Source organism: Choloepus didactylus, chromosome 19 (assembly GCF_015220235.1).
Source record: "Choloepus didactylus isolate mChoDid1 chromosome 19, mChoDid1.pri, whole genome shotgun sequence".
In the NCBI taxonomy this organism is placed as follows: Eukaryota; Metazoa; Chordata; class Mammalia; order Pilosa; family Megalonychidae; genus Choloepus; species Choloepus didactylus.
In genome coordinates, this window is record NC_051325.1 from 50,946,967 (window position 1) to 50,968,306 (window position 21,340).

At 36.6% G+C, this 21,340-nt stretch overlaps 1 protein-coding gene and 1 pseudogene across 2 annotated transcripts in view; one reads left to right on the forward strand and one right to left on the reverse strand.

The window, feature by feature from the left end:
* The first annotated feature begins 2,366 nt into the window (after positions 1–2,366).
* Positions 2,367–21,340, forward strand: part of NCOA3 (nuclear receptor coactivator 3) — a 166,669-nt gene continuing 147,695 nt past the window's right edge. For both annotated transcript variants that reach the window (XM_037811925.1, XM_037811927.1), the window contains exon 1: positions 2,367–2,481. The gene's annotated coding sequence lies outside the window, so the exon portion shown is untranslated. The remainder of the gene's footprint in view (positions 2,482–21,340) is intronic.
* LOC119515308 overlaps positions 2,530–21,340 on the reverse strand; it is a 97,807-nt pseudogene continuing 78,996 nt past the window's right edge.

Sequence of the window (21,340 nt, forward strand, 5' to 3'; positions counted from 1 at the left end):
ATTCTCCAGAAGCTGGATGGCTGAAGGAGGGGTAAAGATTCTTCTTTCTGATATTGAAATCGTCAGCTCTCTCTTTAAAGGCTTCAACTAATTGGATGAAACTTCTTTCATTGCTGAAGACAATGAATGTCCTTTGTTGATTGTAGATGTGATCAGCCCTAAACACAATTAACTAATGATTTAAATCCATGAAATATCCTCACAGGATCAAGCCAGTGCTTGCTTGACCAAACAACTGGACACCATAACTTAGCCCAGTTGATGCATGAACTTAACCATCACAGCTGCTATGGGGGAGTGGATTGTGAAGGCCATGTGAGTACACATCATTGCTAAACTCTGTGCTTGGTGCTGGGGATACATCAGAGAACAAAAGAGACATAAAGCCTTCATGGAGATTTCATTCTAGTGAGGAAAAGAGACAATAAATAAGTAAACAAAAATTTATGGTGTTCCAGATGATACAAAGTTCTAGAAAGAGAAATGAAGCAGGGAAGTGGGGTAGTTGAAGCCTTTAAAGAGAGAACTGATGATTTCAAAATCAGAAAGAAGACTCTTTACCCCTCCTTCAGCCAGCCAGCTTCTGGAGAATTTATTGAAACCTTCATCAGTGTTCCCAGCTTCTGGGATTGGAAAGTCTAACTGAAGAAGTGATAATTGTTACCAAGACCATGGCAGGGGGATGGTTAGCTTTTGCACTTTCTGGAAAAAAGAGTTATAGGCAGAAGAAATAGCAAGTCCAAAGTCTCTGAGGGCTGGCGTGTGTGGGGCATGTTGGAGGGACTTCAAGGAGGTCAGTGTTCCTAGAGTACGTTAGTGAGTAGAAAAGAAGGGGGTGATGAGCATGGAGAGGGAAGGGTAAGGAGAGAGACAGTCTGTGTGGGGATTTGCAGATTGCCGCAAAGATTTTGGAGGAGAAACATAAACTGACTTGTGTTTTATCAGGATCCCTCTGGTTACTGTATTGAGGATAGATTACAGGGGGAAGGGTGGAAGCAGGGAAAACAGGGAGGGTGCATCAGTTGACCTAACCATCTTCTCTCTGGCAATAGTCCAAGTGGAAAATGGTGATGGCAGAGGAGATAGACAGTGGTCAGATTTATTTTCTTCACATATTGAGTCAATATTATTATCCAATATATTATCTAATATAAAGTCCAAATTAATATCCATAATATCTCCCCTAAAAGTCCTTAGCATTTTTTTTTTTAATATACTTAATCCAATCAAGGCTCACCTATTACATTTGGTTTCCATGTCTCTTTAGTCTTTCCTGCTTGGATATATATTTTTTTAATTCAATTTTATTGAGATATACTCACATACCATGCAGTCATGCGAAGCATACATTCAGCTGTTCACAGCACCATTATATAGTTGTGAGTTCATCATCAAAATAAATTTTTGAACATTTTCATTACCACACACACAAAAATAATAAGAATTAAAGTGAAAAAGAACAATTAAAGTAAAAAAGAACACTTGGGTGCCTTTTTTTTTTTTGCCCCCATTTTTCTACTCATGCATCCATACACTGGACAAAGGGGAGTGTGGTCCATATGGCTTTCCCAATTGCATTGTCACCCCTCATACCTGCTTGGATATTTTTAAGAGTCCAGGTTAGTTGTTTTGTAGAATGTCTGGATTGGTCTGATTTTTTTCTAATGATTAGATTCAATTTACCTATTTTGTGGCAAGAATACCACAGAGGTGGCATTATGCCCTCCCTATTGCATCATATCAGGAGAGACATAATGTCAGTTTGACCCATTATTGGCAATGTCAAGTTCGAACATTTGGTTAAGGTGATGTTTGCCAAATCTTTCCATTCTAAAGAGAGGTGTTTCCCTTTGTAAGTGATAAAGTGCTCAGTGGGATGATACTTCAGTACTGAATATACTGTGAATATACTGAATATACTGTTGCCAAGCAACCTTTCACCCAGTGACTTTAGCACTAATGAACAGCCTCTTGGCCTATGCCTAAGCTTCCTCTCCTGAAAAATGTGGATAATACTGTTTCTGCCTTGGACGCTGGTTTTGAGGATCCGTGCTTGGCATAAAATAAATGCTCCATAAATGTTAGCTGATATCACTGATGAAGGCAAGCATGAAAAAAATGAAGAGGAGATCTGGGACTGCATTCCATGGTTCCGGACTCCAGCCGCACCGCCCAGGTAGTAAGTGAGCGAAAGCGGTCGGAAGGACTACGTGGCCACGCCCCCGCGCCGCAGGCGCCGGAACCGGGCGCAGGACCTTACTGCTCACGCCGCGCTAGGCCCCCTGGGACCAGTAGTGCTGGGCGGGGCCGCGGGACTACATATCCCAGCGGTCCCCGCGCAGCGGTTTCGGCGGCTACTGTCTCAGCCTCTCCACAGCGACGGCTGCGGCCGGGGCTGAGTCGGTGGTGGCGGCGGCTGTTGCGGGTTGAGCGGCGAGTTTCCGATTTAAAGCGAAGCAGTGAGGAAAATGGCGGCGAGCAGTGAGTGGAGATAAAGGAGGAGGCAGTAGCGGGCGAAGGGGTGGAGTGCTAGGCGGGGGTAGAGGGCGAGTCTCCGGTCTGCGGCGAGCCGGCTGCTCCGGCTCCGCGGAGGCGCTGAGGGGCGCGCCGAGTGGGGGGCGCGCCGAGGTAGTTTCGGGGGGCCGCCGTGCAGCCTGGGGACGGCCCGCGGCCTCAGGAGGGGAGCCTAGGCTGGGCGGCAGCCGGCTTGGGGGTTCGAGGCGGTCTCCGAGCGGAGGGGTCACTCCAAGGAGTTTGGGGGCGATCGTGGGGGCCCACTTTTCCTTGCTGTCGCTGAAGTTTTATCTTCCTTCTCCCTCCCGCAGTCCTTGGGGCTGCTTTTGAAAGCTCCCTGTGTCCCCCTTCTCCCGCTGCCGTGGCTCCTTCGCTGTTATTTGAAAGAATTAAAGGGGGAAAGCCACACATACCCCCACCCTAGATTCCAAGTCGTACTCAGAATCGGGTTAGATTTTGTTGCTGTGTTTCTTCCTGCACTTGGGCATTTAACATTTTTTAACACGAGTTATCTGCGGGATTTCCATTTTGGGCACGGAGAGGTTCTCAGCAGTTTTTCTCAGTAAAAAGACATTTTACTACCTCTGGTGTGGTAGCTGGGAAATGGCAACTGGGAAGTTGGTGGATTAAATTGGGGTTTGACCGTCTTTATTACTGTCTTCCCGATCTCTAATCTAACCTATATTGATCCAATTTATAGTGATTTAAATAAACTATCTTGCACATGCTTTAAAAAAAACAAGCCATGAGGCTTAGATACTTCTTAGGCAAGTTTGAGGGAACCTAGGGTGGAAAAGTTAACCGAAAGAACCCTTAGCCTCAAAATTTCACTAGCAGGAGTTCGGGATTCCAAATGGAATGACACGAAAGGTATGAGCGTCTCTTGAAATCGAAACTTTTTCCCCCACTCCCGAATGTGAAGACTTCCTGTTTGCAGTTTTTTAGCAGTGTTTCAAAGCCAACCTGTTTTTGTTATTAAGCCTTTACCGTAAAGACACAGGAAGGCTAGTACCAGCTGTTTTGCTGCAGTGGTTTTAAATGGAGTTGTAGGAGATGAGTGAGAGTAGTAGTAGTATTAAGATTGCTGCGTCTCCTTGATTTAAATGCTTGGCCTTGGATCCACCTAACTGATGCTTGGTTGCAAGAAAGCGTCAGTATTTGTGGCAGCAGGTTGTTTAAAGAATGATGGGGGAAAAACAGGTCTCCAGTGAATGCTAGTAAAATGTAAATGGAAACCTGTAAGTTTGTGCACGGTTTGTTCTTGAAAAAAATTTAAATTATCGTTTCTTTATTTAGAATAGGTTATACCGCATAGAACACACAAATAGAAAGGAAAAAAAAATTAGTCTCCCTTTCACTCCAAACCTTCAAATTCCCCCTCCCTGGAAGCAGTGACTGTTCCGTTTCTAGGGTCCCCTTGGTCTTTGGAATATTAATCTTAGGAATTTCATTTGAAACACACCCCTGTTTGATACTGAAAGCAGGGATAGAAAATGTACGGAAGAAAGGAAGAATGTGGTGGTGATACTGTGTTCTTTTTACTGTCTAAAAATATGCTGATAGCTATTAGAAAAGCTCTTCCGAGTTTATTGCTTATCTTTTCTTACAGAAATAATCTCCAGGCTTTAGGATGAAGAACCCTGCCAGGGTTCATTGTTCGTATGTAAAATGAAGCCTCTGTTTGTAACATGTAAAATGATATTGAGCACTATAGCTCCTGTCAATGGAGGTTGCTTTAGGTTCTGCATTTAAATGAGCGGTAATGTAGATTGCCTGCGAGCCTAAATTATATGAGTATTTTATGTATTGATAAAAATGACTTCATTGTCCAGTCAACATTAAAAAAAAAAGCCGTATGCCAGTTTCTGGCATATAGAATTGTGTTTTGGAGGTTGGAATTGTGGAGTAATTGGAAGCTCCAGTGTTTCTGGGGCAGTTATAGAAAATGTTGGTACCATAAAATATTCTTATACTGCAGAGGCGTTGAAAGTTAAAACAACCCTAGTATAATCAGTAGGATTTCTGTTTTTTTTTTTTTTTTAATAAATTTCAGAGTGGTTGTTTTTAATCTGGCACTAACAATTCATTAAAAAAAATAATTGATTTTAGACCTGAATTATGGGAGATTATATTAAATAATTCCAGTATATTTTGGAAGTGAGCATAGTGTGCATTTTTTTTCCCCCTGTGTAAGAATTATTTCTGTAAAGCATTCTTCCTCCCCCTACCCAAGCAAGTAAGAATTCCTTCAGTAAAGAGTCAGTGTACTCTTGGACCCTGTACTCTTTTTCTAGATGTGTAAATAAAAAGTGATTCTTGAAACGGTTGCTTACCTTCTTGTCTGGTCTTTTGAAATAAGCTTCTTTGCTGTGTAAGGGAAAGCACATTCAAGGTTTTTTTTTTTTTTTTTTTTTAAATTCGGTCCTTTGTGCATTAGCAGTACGATTCCAGAATAGTTCCTTTTAACTGAAGCCTACCATAAATTGGAGAAGTCTTTTTAAAAGAATAATTGAAAAATATCTTTTATTTTACTTTCGATAATAGAGTAAAAATTAAAAAAAAAAATTATTGTTGTCCAAAACTGGTTGTTCTTTTTGTATTTTTTTAAGACTATAATTTCAAACTTGGCCAGAAGATGTAGAATACTTTTGAAAAGTTTTAATTTGTTGCAAGTTAAAAATGAATATAGCCTCCAGTGGCTGTTTGTTTACATAGCAAAGTGGCACAATTTAATACAGTTGTTACTCTGTTAATGCTGCGTTGTACTAGAAAAACAAGATTTGTCAGGATTGAGGTACTACTGTATTATCTCATAGGTTAATATGTACTAGTTTGGTTTGAACTTGCTATACTTCTGTAGTGTAGAATATGTCTTTTTTGTTTTATTGAGTGGTTAAAGATCCATGAGCAGAAATTTAGTATTGGAAATGTACGTTACCTTTTTCTTTTTCCTCAGCTCAACAGATTGAAAGATAAGTGACCATGTTAAGTTTAGATTCTCAGGGATAGCATTGTGTACTGCAGTAAAATGTAGGCATTTTCTCCCATTTTATGTGTGCTTTTGGGGGGTGGGGAGAGGGGATTACAAAATGAGCACATTTCACAGTTAAAGTGGAGGGGCTCTATTGTAATGAGGCGTATTAGGTCATTTGGCCATTTTTTTTTTTTTTTTTTAAGGGTTTCTGGAAGAGGATTATTTTGGGTTAAGGATGCATTTTATCCCTAACCGTATTTTTTAGCTGCCTAACAAATGATGAGATTGACTTGAATTTAATCACCTTTCCCTTCTGGTGGAGAGTTGTTAAATGAACAGGAAAATGGCGAGAAGATGCAAAGCTGGAGTAGAAAGGAAGACCTGCAGTATTTAGAAGGCCAGTTTATCCACAAACTAGATAATCTTAGGCTACATACTGCCAGTTCCCAACTTTCTCAGCATTAACTCAGTTTGATGGATGCTGCCAGCCTAGGTCAGTTTTTAGTGGGGACAGTAATAAAGATTTATCTTGCTGTATAGTAAACTTTGTGGCCTAGAGGCAAATGGGTTCCATCTATTTAAAAGAATATTCTAACAGCAAATTGTTTAGCGTCTTCTCTGTCCTTTTTTCATTAAGAGCATCTGTGTCCTTTTTTTTTTTTTTTTCCTCTTCTGTTGATATTTTTATTGTTATAGCCTAGGAAAGGGTGTGACTTTTTTTGTCTGCTGTTCCTAGGAAGGTACTTTTTTTGAGATGTTTAACTTCCTTGCTTAGAGGCTATGTGTGAGGGTTATGAACTTCACTTTTTGGAAACCTGGCTGAGTAGATGACTAAATTTAACTCTTGATCATTCACATAATGGTAAAGGGGGAACATTGGCCTGGATAGCACATGGTAATGGATAGTCTATGGCTCCGTTGAGTTTTCTCTGGTAGCTCTGGCCGCTGAGTTGGAGTGGTAGATGGATAGATGGGAAAGGACTGCAGAAGTCAGCATAATCCTCAATTAGGATAAGCCTCGTGTTTAATTGAATGTTGAGTGTACAGGTTAAATCCCATTATAACAAACTCCAGGGGACTAGCTAAATTATTTTGTTGTGCTGGGATTAGGCTTTTTTAGAAATTGTTTAAAATAAATTAGCCAACTGCTGGAGTCTTTTTTTTTTTGATGTTGTTGTGTCTTACGGAGGTATTAGAGACTTTGGATAAGAATTATTGTAACAGTTTTGACAAGTTGCTCATGAACCAATGTGTTTCACCTTCCATGTTGAGCTGGGGAAGTAATTTATTCTCTTCTCCTCCCCTCATGTCTTGAGGAGCTCCACTGATTTATCTTAGTTTATTAGTAAGTACTGTTGCTACCATCAGAGTATAGTCAGAGGAAATGGGGAGTTCCCCAGGTTTTCAATAGATTGCTGTTGGTAATTTTTTCTGCCCCAACAATTTTTAAAAATAAATGGACATTTCATTTTAGTATGAACTTTTTTTTAAGTCAGTAATAATTTAAGTCCAATGTAGGTTGAGACCTTTACATCCCCATATGGTATTGTTGATGGTGAATTTGTGTTTTTGACTCTAAGATATTGTCTATATAAAGATAGAGTTTTTCAGAAATTGGATTAATTTTATGTATATGAGAAAAATACTATTCTTATGCTTGGCCAGAAACAAACTTCTTTCTTTCTGTCCTGTACTTTTAGGTTTGTTTTAGTCAAAATTCAGGCATTTACATACCACTTTCATATCTAAGGTTGGCATTTTAAATTTGCTTAGAGAATTTTGATTGGGTGTAGCAAGACATTTTCAGAGTCATTCTTATAAATAGATATTCCGCGAAGGAGGGAAAATCTGAAAGTCGGAATTTCAAAGCAACACAAGCAATGTTTTGAAAGTTCTCAATTCTTAAGAATAATAACTGACTAGAAGGCAGGAAGCCTGCAGTTGTATTGTGGTATTGTTCCTCCATCTCATGCATTTGAGAAATTCAGTACAAAAGAAGAGAAAGCATGGGGAGGGGGAAGAAAGGATTTTAACAACAAAAAAAGGGGGCCTTTAGAGTAAATATTCTTTGCTCCTCTGTTTAAATGAAACCTAAAACCAAATTATTTTTACTTTGAGTTGAGAGGAAATTTTTGTTTATCATAATCTAAATGTCCTAAACTGACATTTTATAAATGAGAGTTAATTGCTGTTGGTGAAAAGAGCAGCTGACATTATGCTCAGTTTCAAAACAGAACTTTAATCAAAGAATATCTACACGTTGAAAACCTTTAATATTTTTTCCCCTTTTGGTATCTGATCAATATTATTTGTCAGTTTGTAACTTTGAATAGTTATCAGTGAAGAGTTAAGAGTAACTTGCCAGCTAGTACTGTAAGCTTTAGGCAAATCAATCTTTCAAGGTCTGTTTTTCATTTATATAAGAAAGATATGAACCATGTAATTTTCCAAGGTTCCTTTTGTTAGAAAATTCTATAAACATAAGGCATCATATGGATATGTAGAACGGCCTTTTATCTAAATTTTATTAGTCAGACATTGAATGGATTAAGCTGTTTATACTAGATAATGTTATGAAGTCAGATGCCACTTTCAGTACTGATTGATCATAAAAAGTTTGGAAACAGGATGACTTTGAACTACCAACTTCACTATAGTGTTTGCTATAAGTGGGCAAACCTGTGTGTGTGTGTGTGAATTTTCTCCCCCTCCTTCTGGTGTAAGAAAATGAAGTGATATTTTCTTTCCTCTCAGTAAAGCTATCAGTAAAATGAATTACTGAATTTCAGTCACCTTGTTGATCAGTTGTATCAGCTTGATAATTTTCTTTTCAGATTGAATTTTGGCAAATATTTATTTGAAAATGTTTTACATGAGTACCCAGTATTCTCTTTGGCAAATTGTCTTCAATCTACATATCCTCATTAAAGGGATTAAAGAGCTCATCTCTTCCCTCTTTTACCTGCCTGGTAATGGTTATGTTTTATGACTGTATCTTCATCCCAGCTAAGGTAGTTGTTACAGCGAGGGTCAGAGTGGGGTCAGGGCAAGTATTTAGCCCCATCTAGGAACAATCTTAACTCCACCAATGAGAAAAATAACTCCACACACATATCCATTGGAGGGTCAGTGGTATCTTCTTCAGACAATAAGTAAGACAGCATGATTACTGTATTAAGTTTTCAAAATCACTTCATCAGGAATCACTAAAATGGAATTTAGGAAGCTACCTTCAAAGTACATACACATCTGCAGTGGTGGAAGCCTAGATGTATGGATCTCAAATGAGGCAAACCTGAAATCATAAACTTGTAGTGTCCCTTTTTCTTTTCCCCCCAAATACAAAATAGCTCCCACATGTGACTTTCCTAACTGACTTTTCATACCACTATTCTCTCAGCCACAAGGCCTTAAACTTCTGTCATTTTTAATTTGCTACTGCTTGGCTGCTACCCACTCTCCAAAACACATATACTTAATCAGTGTTTATATGCTTTACTATCATTTAAGGCACTGTGAGTTAAAAAGATTTCTGACATCCAAATGCAATCAGGTACTCATATCACTTCAGTTCAAGGCAACCTGTGATAAGTCAGTTATGCGTGTAGAGATCATAAATTCAGAGGAGGAAGGGACTACACTTTAATGTCATAAAGGTGCAAGACTTTGAAGAATGAGTAAGATATTAATACGGAGATGGCACTTTTCTTGGTGGTGGGAATCATTAGCAAAGGCACAGAAGTAAGAAATTTCAAGACCTGATCATTTAAATATTCAATTCATGTTAAGTGAGTAATGGTACTAAATAAACTGATTTTGTTTTTGCAGAATGCTGTTAATACATTTTTTTTTCCAGTGCCAAAAATTCTTGTTCAGGCCCTTTACTTTATTTCTGGATTATTGTAATAGCTTTCAAATTAGTCTCTAATCTTTACCTAGTCCTTCTGCATACTTTTGCTAGTTTAATTTTATTAAAAACCATTTTGATCACATTTTTGCTAAAAACAGCCCACAGAATATAATCCAAGTTTCTCAATCTAATATTTAGTTTTATCACAGTCTTTTTTTTTTTTTAAATCTGTTCAACTTTTATTTTCCCTTGTTTCAGTCTTGTTAAGTTTTTTCTACCTCTTCACTCTTGCTCTCTAGTGTAGGCTTTAAGGTCCGGCTTAGTTTCCATCTCATTTAAGTAACCTTCCCAGACCACCAAGACCGAAAATGTAGTGCTTATTTCCTAATATGAATAATTATCTGTTTACATGCATCTGAGTCAGGGTTTATTGATTAGTAAGGAAAAGTCAATCAAATTGTTTATCTTGAAGGTAGAATTGTTACTTTTTTAGCCTTTAAAAATCCAGTATTCTTTCAGTTATATTCATTTTAGTCTCCCCAAAATGCTTGGTGGTTTGATGTGGAAGTTTCTAGAGTTTAACTCTAAAGCCAGCTTTTTGCCTGGAAGTTGAGACAAAATTAAGAGTCCTAAGGATTTGCTTGGGACCTAGGTCTCCCCCATAGAATAGGTAAATCACGCCTGGGCCTTTCAGTATAACCATGTTTTTCCAATTGCCCTAGGAATGAACAGTCCTTCGGTAAGTTCAAATTGTTTTTATTCATTATCCCTGTTCTTCGAAGAATTGTGCTAAGTATTGTAGGCATTAAAATTCCTTTGTGGTTTTAGGACCATATCATATGGTAATAAGTATACTGTAATTGAAAAAAAATAGTTGCAGCAGCATAAATAAGTGGTTTAAAAGTTCAGAGGGAAAAAAGGTCATTTTCAACAAGTGTTGTTAGGGAAACTTCATGGAGGAGACGGAATAGATCTAATGGAAATTAATTACTATTTCTAATCTCTTCTTTCTCACATCTTTTATTCTATAGTGCTTAATTGGTAAGAAATAGTAAATATTTTTTGAATTGAAAATAAAACATACACATGATAAAGTCTAAGCAGTACAAAAAAGTATACCGTAACAAAGTAAGCTCCTTCTACCCTAGCTGCCCCTCCCAAAAGCCGTTATTGTTAGAGGATAGTTGATACATATGGTTATGTATCTTTCTCTTCCATTTCTTTTTCCCTGTTCTTTCCCCCTCTCTATTTTTAATAGAAGAATTTAATCAAATAATAGTGGACTTCCACTGTTGTCACTTAAAAGAACTTGGAGATCCTTCTGTGCTTCATATTTAAAAAGCTGCGTAGTATTCCATTGTATGGATGGATTTGACATAACTTATTTAGCTAGTTCCTCATTGCTGTTTTCAGTCTTTTACTATTTTCAATGATCCTGTAGTGAACTACATGTAGAATTGTGTGCTGGTAAGAGTATATCTTAGTGTAAAAATCTTGGAAGTAGAATTTCTGAATCACAGGAAACACACATTTAAAACTTTAATGGCTCTTTCCCAGTTGCCTCCAAAGGGACTATACTAAATTTATAGTCTCACCAGTTGTTCATGAGAGTACCTGTTTCTCCTTGTATATTAAAAAAAAAAAAAAAAATTATCCTAGCAGGTTGCTTGGCTGCTTGAAGACTCAAGTTTAACTTTGTTTTTCATTGTTTAAGAGTTAGAAATTAAACTTCTTTCCATGGAATTCTCAAAGCCTCTCAATATCTGACTCTCATCCACATTTCCAGCACAATCTCCTTAATTTTATCTCTATATTTTATTCTTCAGTTGCTATTAAGTGTCCCTCTCCCTGCCTCTCCTCCCAGCCCCTTGTTCTCAGTAAAATTCTTCTCTTTGTGTTCTGATTGATGTTCTCATTCATATTCTTACATACACATAATAATAAAAGCTGTTTTTGAATGCTTGTGGGCCAGCACAGTGTTGTGTGCTTAATATGTACTATCTCATTTAAGAATGTGAATTAAAAAAAATTCTTGGCAATAGGACTTTTTAAAAATGAAATCTTATACTGAACCTCATTCAAAGTAGAAAAGGTGATTCTATTATTACAAATTTATTTTCTAGGTTGAAATTTATACTGTTTACCAGTTATAAAGGCAGTGGGAATGAGACTGTTGTGATGAATATAAAATTTGAAATCAGGTTATGAATACTTGTGAACCCAAATCTATCCCAGCCTCTAGTTTATTTCTGCACTATTTGCCTTCCTTGTATCAAGAAAATCATGACTTGCAGAGATACAGTTGCAAATGGTCAGTTAAAAAAACAAAAACAAAAATTGTAACAGGTACACTTGGGACAAATTCAAAATGTACAAAAGATAAGCTACCTTCAAAAGGGAAGACAGTGAAAAATAAGCTACCCTGTACTGCTGTCTCCTAGTTACCATACCCTCCCTTGCCCAGAGGCAATCAGTTACCATAGTTCAAGGCTATATATGTATATACTTAAAAACTTTTAAGTTTTATGCATTTCCCTCCAATTTTTTGGTAAACTTTATGTTGAAATACAACACACATTCAGAAAAGTGCACAAGAATACTCAATAAATTTTCATAAAATGGACACACCTGTGTAACTGGGACTCAGAGGCCTTATTCAGGGCTATGTATATTTTTAAAATGATCTTAGGGAAGGTTTCATGTCAGTATTTATAGCGGCCTAGGTCTTTCTAATGGTTACAGTGTTCCATTGTATGGATATGTTATAATTTATCCAGTTTTATAATACTACAAACAAAGCTGTAAGTGAATATTCTCATACATATTTCTTTATCTTCTTTCTCCTCTTATAAGAATATAATATATTTCTTTTAGTGGAATGTTTGGTCAAAGATAGTGAGTTTAAAAATTTGGTATTGCAACTTAACTCCCCATAGAGGTGATATTAGTTTACAAATCCAGCAGGAGTATATGGGAATGCCTGTTTCTCTAACCCCTGGTAATATATTGTGATAGTAGATTTTTTGATTTGATAAGTTGAGAAAGCCTTTTCCTGTTGTCTTCTAGTATTTTTCCTTTTTTTAAATGGTTTCTTTTTCTTTTTTTGACATAAAAAAATGAACATGCTGTGGTATCATGATATCAAACTGGTAGCATAGGTTGATGAGGTGATGTGGTAGTTTACAAAATGGTGACTATATATAGTTTGTTCCTTTTAGTGTGTATAAAGATATTTTAAATGTACTTAACAGCATTTGGGTTTGCATTTTGTTTTTAAAAATCTGCTTTATTGAGGTATAATTTACATATAATATAATTCAACCATTTTTAAGCGTGCAGTTTGGGTTTTGACAACTGTAAACTGTTGTGTAACCACCACTAGAATCAAGATACTGAACCATTTCTATCATCCCAGGAAGTTCCTTTTGGCCCTTTTGTACTCAGACCCCTTTTTAGTCCAAGGCAACACTGATCTGCTTTGTTATTATAGTTGGTTTTGTCCTTACTTTTATTCATCTCTATTGAGGTGTAATGTGTGTACAGTACACACACACACACACACACACACACACACACCGACCCAGTAAACCATCTATATTTAAAGTGTACAATTTGAGTTATTTCCCTGCATTTTTCTTCAAGATTTAAAAATTTTTTTATTCTGATAACATATATACAACAAAAAATTTCCCATCTTGACCACTTGCAAGTATACTATTCAGTGGTGTTGACTGTATTCATAATGTGCCACCATCATCACCATCCATTACCATAACTTTTCCATCATCCCAAACAGAAACAATAATAACTCTCTGTTCCCCCCACCATCTTCACCCCTCATTACCTGTATTCTAATTTTTGACCGCATTTGCATACTCTAATTATTTCATATCGGTGAGATCGTACAATATTTGCCTTTTTGTGTCTGATCTATTTTATTCAACATGATGTCTTCAGGGTTCCTCCATGTTGTAGTATGTATCAGAACTTTATTCCTTTTTTTGGTTTGTGGTGGCTTAGAGTTATTTACCCCAGAGAAACAGGTCCTTAATCTTCATCCATTTCTGTGAACATGAACCCGTTGTAAAGAGGACCTTTTGATGAGGTTACTTCAATTAAGGTGCTACCCAACTGAATCAGGATGGGCCTTAATCCTATTACTGGAGGCCTTATAGAGAAGGCCACAGAGGGGGAAGGCACGGGGAGCAGCCAGAAGCTGGAAGTCAGCAGAACCTGGAAGAGAAAGGAGAAGATAGATGCTGACATGTGCATTGTCATGTGATGGAAAAGCCGGGGAGCCCCAAAGATTGCCAGCCAGAAGATACTGACCCCGACCCTGGGATGAAGCAAGCCTTCTAGGCTCTGCAACTATGAGCTAATAAATTCCTGTTGTTAAGCCAATCCATCTTACGGTATTAATTTTAGCAGCTAGGAAACTTTATACATGGCTCAATAATATTTTTCTTTATAATACATTTTGTTTATCTCATTCTTAGGTGGTGGACACTTGGGTTGCTTCCACCATTTTGCTGTTGTGAATAATGCTGCTGTGAACTTTGGTGTGCAAATATCCTTTCAGATTCCTGCTTTCAGTTCTTTTGAGTATATACCTAGAAGGTATATAATTCTATACTTACCTTTCTGAGGAATTGCTTAACTGTTTTCCACAGTGGTTGAACCCTTTTACATTCCCTCTGATAATGTAAGAGGGTTTCCGTTTCACCACATCCTTGCCAAAACCAGTTATTTTCCATTTTTTAAATAATAGCTGGTCTGATAGGTGTGAAGTGATATCTCATTGTGGGTTTGATTAGCATTTCCCTAGTGCTTATTGGTCAATTGAGTATCTTCTTGAGATAAATGTTTACTCGAATATTTTGCCCATTTTAAAATTGAATTGTCTTTTCATTGTTGAGTTGTAGGAGTTCGTTATATTTTCTGGATATTAAACACTTCACAGATATGTGATTTCCAAATATTTTCTCCAATTTGTTGTCTTTTTACTTTCATGATAAAATTCTTTGCACAGAAGTTTATAATTTTTATGAGGTCAAAACAAGTCCCATTTATCTAGTTTTTTCTTTTGTTGCCTGTGCTGTGGATGTAAAGTCGAAGAAAACAATGCGTAACATAACGTCCTGAAGATGTTTCTTTATGTTTTCTTCTAGGGGTTTTATGGTCCAGGTCTTATATTTTGATCTTTGGTCCTTTGTGAGTTAATTCTTGTATATGGTGTGAGGTAGGGGTCCATCATTCTTTTGCGTATGGATGTCCAGTTTTGCCAGCACCATTTGTTAAAAAGACTATTCTTTCCCCATTGAGTGGACTTGGCACTTTTGTCAGTCAGTGGGCCATAGATGTGAGGTTTTATTGTGAACTTTCAATTCTGTTCCATTGGTCTGTGTCTGTTCTTGTACCAGTACCACACTTTTATTTTTTTAACAGTTTTATTCACACACCATACCATCCATCCAAAGCGTACAATCAGTGGCTCTCAGTATAAACACAGAGCCATGCTTTCATTGCCACAGTCAATTTTAGAACATTTTCATGGCTCCAAAAAAACCCCATGCTGCTTTTATCCCCGTATTATTGACACTTAGCATTGGTGTGGTACCTTTGTTACAACTGATGGAAGAATATTATGATATTACTGTTAACTATAGTCCATGCTTTGCAATAGGTATGCTGTTAAATATAGTCCATGGTTTCCCCCATATCCCACCCTATTATTAACATCTTGTAGTTGTGACATATAATTGATCTAATTCATTGAAAAATATTCTTGTATTTGTACTATTAACTGCCTTTGTCATCTGTAACAGTGTTCACTATGTTACATGGTCCCTTGTTTCATCCTTTAGCTTTCCTTCTAGTGATATATATGAACTTGAACTTCCCTTTTCAACCACAATCACACACACAATTCAGTGCTGTTATTTACACACACGATAATGTGCTACTATCACTTCAATCCATTTCCAAACATTTACAACATTTAAAAAAATTTTGCGCAAATTAAGTGTCAGTTCCGCATTCTATATCCTCATTCTATGTTCTGGTAACGTATATTCTAGACATTAACTCCATGAATTTGCTCATTATATTTAGTTCGTATTAGTGAGTTCATACCATATTTGTCCTTTTGTTTCTGGCTTATTTCGTTCGACATAATACCCTCAAGGATCATCCATGTTATGTCATACATCAGGACTTCATTCCTTCTTACAGCTGAATAATATTCCATCATACATGTATACCACAATTTGTTTATCTATTCATTAATTGATGGACCCTTGGGTTGCTTCCATCTTTTGGCAGTTGTGAATAATGCTGCTGTGAAGATTGGTGTGCAAATGTCTGTTCATGCCCCTGCTTTCAGTGCTCCTGGGAATATGTCTGGTAGCGAGATTGCCTGATCATATGGCAGTTCTATAATTAGTTTCCTGAGGAACTGCCAAATTGTCTTCCACAGTGGCTGTACCATTTTACGTTCCCACCAGCAGTGAATAAGTGTTCTTATTTCTCTACATCATCTCCAACACTTGTAGTTTTCTCTGTTTGATAGTGGCTATTCTAGTAGGTTTGAAAGGATATCTCATTGTGGTTTTGATTTGCATTTCCCTTATAGCTAGTGAAGTTGAGCATCTTTTCATGGGCTTTTTAGCCGTTTGTATTTTCTCTCTGGAAAAATATCTGTTCATGTCTTTTGCTCATTTTTTAATTGGGTTGTTATGTTGTAGTATTTCTTTATATATTCTGAATATTAAATCCTTATCAGACATGCAGTTTCCAAATATTTTCCCCCATTGAGTAGGCTGCCTTTTCACATTCTTGACAAAGTCCTTTGTAGCACAAACATCCAGTTTTGAGGAGGTCCTATTAATCTGTTTTTCCCTTTGTTGCTTGTGCTTTGGGTTTAAGGTCTAAAAAACCACTGCCTACCACAAGATCTTGAAGATGCTTCCCTGCATTTTCTTCTAGGAGCTTTATGGTCCTGGCTCTTATATTTAGGTCTTTGATCCATTGTGAGTTAATTTTTATAAAAAGTATGAGATAGAGGTCCTCTTGCATTCTTTTGGGTATGGATAGCCAATTCTCCAAGCACCGTTTGTTGAAGAGACTGCTCTGTCTCAGTTGAGTAGACTTAGCAGGCTTGTCAAAAATTAATTGATCATAGATGTTAGGGTCTATTTCTGAATTCTCAGTTTGATTCCATTGATCAATATGCCGATCTTCATGCTAGTACCTTGCTGTTTTGACCACTGTAGCTTTGTAAGATGCTTTAAAGTCAGGAAGTGTGAGTCCTCCAAGTTTATTCTTCTTTTTCAAGATGTTTTGGCTAGTCAGGGCCCCTTACCCTTCCAAATAAATCTGATAATTTGCTTTCCCATTTCTGCAAAATAGGCTGTAGGAATTTTGATTAGAATTGAGTTGAATCTGTTGATCAGTTTGGATAGAATTTACATCTTAACGACATTTAGCCTTCCAATCCATGATCACAGGATGTCTTTCCATTTATTTAGGTCTTCTTTGATTTCTTTTAGCAATATTTTGTAGTGTTCTAAATATGGGTCCTTTACGTCCTTGGATAAGTTTATTCCTAGATATTTGGCTCTTTTAGTTGCCATTCTGTTTTGATTATTGTAACTTTATAATAAGTTTTGTAATAAGTTTTAAAATGTGAATCCCCCACCTTTTTTCTTTGTTTCAAGATGGTTTTGGCTATTCAAGGCCCCTTGGTTTTTCCCAATGAGTTCGAAGATTGGCTCTTCCATTTCTGCAAAGAAGGCTGTTGGGATTTTGATTGAGGTGTTGAATCTGTAAATTGCTTTGAGTAGATTGAAATCCTAACAATATTTTGTCTTCCCTTCCAGGAACACAGAATGTCCTTTCATTTGTTAAGCTCTTAATTTATTTCAGCAATGTTTTGTAATTTTCTGTGTACAAGTCTTGCATTCTTGGTTAAATTTATTCCTAGATACAGGCATATTTCATTTTATTGTACTTTGCAAATATTGTGTGTTTTACAAATTGAGGACTTGTGGCAACCCTGCATTGAGCAAGTTTGTTGGTGACATTTTTTCCAATGCATGTGCTCACTTTGTGCCTCTGTCATATTTTAATTATGTGCATTGTTTTTTTAGACATGCTATTGTACATTTAATAGACTACAGTATAGTGTAAACGTAACTTTTTTATTTTAATTAATTAATTTATTTTCAGACATGACTTTTATATACACTGGGAAACCAAAAAATTCGTGTGACTCACTTTATTGCAATATGTACTTTATGGTGGTGGTCTGGAACCAAACTTAAAATATCTCTGAGGTATACTAGTATTTGATTCTTTTAATTTTTATTACTAATGGACTGTTTTTCTTGAATTTATTTTCAGAATGTTCATTACTAATGTATAGAAACACCATTGATTTGTGTGTGTTCCTCTTGTACCCTGCCACTTTGTTTAATTCATTTAATAGCTCTAATAGCTTTCTTGTAGATTCTTGGGATTTTCTATTTATAGGGTCACGTCATCTGCAAATAGGGAAAGTTTTACTTCTTTCTTTTCAATTTGGATGCCTTTTATTTCTTTTCCTTGTCTAATTGTTCTGGCTATAACTTTCAGTAAACTGTTGAATAGTGGTGGTGGGCATCCTTGTCTTGTTTCTGATCTTATGGATAAAGCTTTTCAGTCTTTCACTATTGAGTATGATCTATCATGTTGTGAAAGTTTCTATTCCTAGTTTTCTTAGTGTTTTTATCAGAAGGTTGTTGGATTTTGTCAAATGCTTTTTCTGCATCAGTTGAGATGAGCATGTGTTTTTTTTTTTACTTCATTCTATTAATGAAATTAATTGGTTTTCTTATGTTGAACTACCCTTGCATCCCTTAGAGCAATCTCACCTGATTGTGTCATGTAATTATTTTATTGTGCTGTTGGATTTGGTTTGCTAGTATTTTATTGAGGATTTTTGCATTCACATTTATAAGGGATATTGGTCTGCAATTTTCCTTTCTTGTGTTATCTTTATCTGACTTTGGTATTAGGGTGATGCTGGCTTCATTGAAGGAGTTAGGAAGTGTTTTTCCTCCTCTTCAATTTTTTTTGAAGAGTTTGAGCAGAATTGGGGTGCTAATTCTTCTTTGGATATTTGGCAATTTTAGTTTTGACTTAAATTGCCTGTGAATCCATCACCACAATTATGATAATGGAAATATCATCACTTCCCAAAGTTTCCTCCTACCCTTTTGTAATCCATCCCTCTACCATTCCAAGGCAATCACTGATCTGCTTTGTTTCACTACAGGTTCATTTGGATTATACAGAGTTTTATATAAATGGGATTATAGAATATGTACTTTTTTTTTTTTTTGGCAGAGATGTGAGTCTGAATTCTTTCAGTTAGTGTAGTTTATTTTGAGAGTCATCAGTGTTGTTGCTTATATTAATAGTTTCTTTTTATTGCTTAGCGCTATTCTTTTTTGTAAGATATGCCATAATTTGTCCATTCCCCTGTTGATGGACTTTTGGGTTGTTTCCAGTTTTTGGCTGTTGAAAATAGAGCTGCTGTGCACATTCATGTACAAAGCTTTTTGTGGATTCACAGTTTCATTTCTCTTGGGTAATTACTTAGGAGTCGAATGACCTGGGTTAGATGCTAAGTGTATGTTAAACAGTGGAAAATTTTAAGAAACAGCCAAACTGTTTCTCAAAATGGTTGTTTCATTTTATCTTTTGCCATTAATTTATGGTAGTTCCAATTGTTCTACATCCTCATCAGCACTTTGTATGGTCAGTCTTTTTAATGTTAGGCAGTCTAGTGGTTGTATAGTGGTGTCTCTTGTGGTTTTGAGTTTCCTTAATGACTAATGATGTGTAGCATCTTTCTTGTGCCTGTCTGCTATTGCATTGGTAAATCGTCTTTGGTGAAGCATGGGTTCATATCTTTTGCCCCTTTTTAAACTGGGTTGATTGTCTTTTTGAGATATAAGAGTTTTTTATATATTCTAAATTCAAATCTGTTTTTGGATATATCTTTTGCAAAAATTTTCTTTGAGTCTGTGGCCCACCTTTACATTACGGTAATAGTTTTTTTCTTTAAATAAACTTTTTTTTTTTTTTTTTTTTTTTTTTTAAAATAAAAAAAAATTTTAAAGAGACCATAACAAGGGAGTAAGAAAAAGACAACTAACCTAAGATAACTGCTTAACTTCCAACATGTTCCTACTTTACCCCAAGAAAGTTACCTAATATAGCAACATTTCTGTGAACTTGCTCCTACTATATCCATCAGAAATTAACAGACCATAGTCATTCCTGGGCATCCCTAGAACGTTAAATAGCTTATCTGTTCTTCTTGGATTATTGTTCCCCCTTCCTTAATTGCTCTCTATTGCTAGTTCCCCTACATTCTACATTATAAGCCATTTGTTTTATATTTTTCAAAGTTCACATTAGTGGTAGCATATAATATTTCTCTTTTTGTGCCTGGCTTATTTCGCTCAGCATTATGTCTTCAAGGTTCATCCATGTTGTCATATGTTTCACGAGATCGTTCCTTCTTACTGCCGCGTAGTATTCCATCGTGTGTATATACCACATTTTATTTATCCACTCATCTGTTGAAGGACATTTGGGTTGTTTCCATCTTTTGGCAATTGTGAATAATGCTGCTATGAACATTGGCGTGCAGATACCTGTTCGTGTCACTGCTTTCCGATCTTCCGGGTATATACCGAGAAGTGCAATCGCTGGGTCGAATGGTAACTCTATATCTAGTTTTCTAAGGAACTGCCAGACTGACTTCCAGAGTGGCTGAACCATTATACAGTCCCACCAACAGTGAATAAGAGTTCCAATTTCTCCACATCCCCTCCAGCATTTGTAGTTTCCTGTTTGTTTAATGGCAGCCATTCTAACCGGTGTTAGAAGGTATCTCATTGTGGTCTTAATTTGCATCTCTCTAATAGCTAGTGAAGCTGAACATTTTTTCATGTGTTTCTTGGCCATTTGTATTTCTTCTTCAGAGAACTGTCTTTTCATATCTTTTGCCCATTTTATAATTGGGCCGACTGTACTATTGTCATTGAGTTGTAGGATTTCTTTATATATGCAAGATATCAGTCTTTTGTCAGATACATGGTTTCCAAAAATTTTTTCCCATTGAGTTGGCTGCCTCTTTACCTTTTTGAGAAATTCCTTTGAGGTGCAGAAACTTCTGAGCTTGAGGAGTTCCCATTTATCTATTTTCTCTTTTGTTGCTTGTGCTTTGGGTGTAAAGTCTAGGAAGTGGCCGCCTAATACAAGGTCTTGAAGATGTTTTCCTACATTATCTTCTAGGAGTTTTATGGTACTTTCTTTTATATTGAGATCTTTGGTCCATTTTGAGTTAATTTTTGTGTAGGGGGTGAGGTAGGGGTCCTCTTTCATTCTTTTGGATATGGATATCCAACTCTCCCAGCCCCATTTGTTGAAAAGACCATTATGACTCAGTTCAGTGACTTTGGGGACCTTATCAAAGATCAGTCGGCCATAGATCTGAGGGTCTATCTCTGAATTCTCAATTCGATTCCATTGATCTATATGTCTGTCTTTGTGCCAGTACCGTGCTGTTTTGGCAACTGTGGCTTTATAATAAGTTTCAAAGTCAGGGAGTGTAAGTCCTCCCACTTCGTTTTTCTTTTTTAGAGTGTCTTTAGCAATTCGAGGCATCTTCCCTTTCCAAATAAATTTGATAACTAGCTTTTCCAAGTCTGCAAAGTAGGTTGTTGGAATTTTGATTGGGATTGCATTGAATCTGTAGATGAGTTTGGGTAGAATTGACATCTTAATGACATTTAGTGTTCCTATCCATGAACATGGAATATTTTTCCATCTTTTAAGGTCCCCTTCTATTTCTTTTAGTAGAGTTATGTAGTTTTCTTTGTATAGGTCTTTTACATCTTTGGTTAAGTTGATTCCTAGGTACTTGATTTTTTTAGTTGCTATTGAAAATG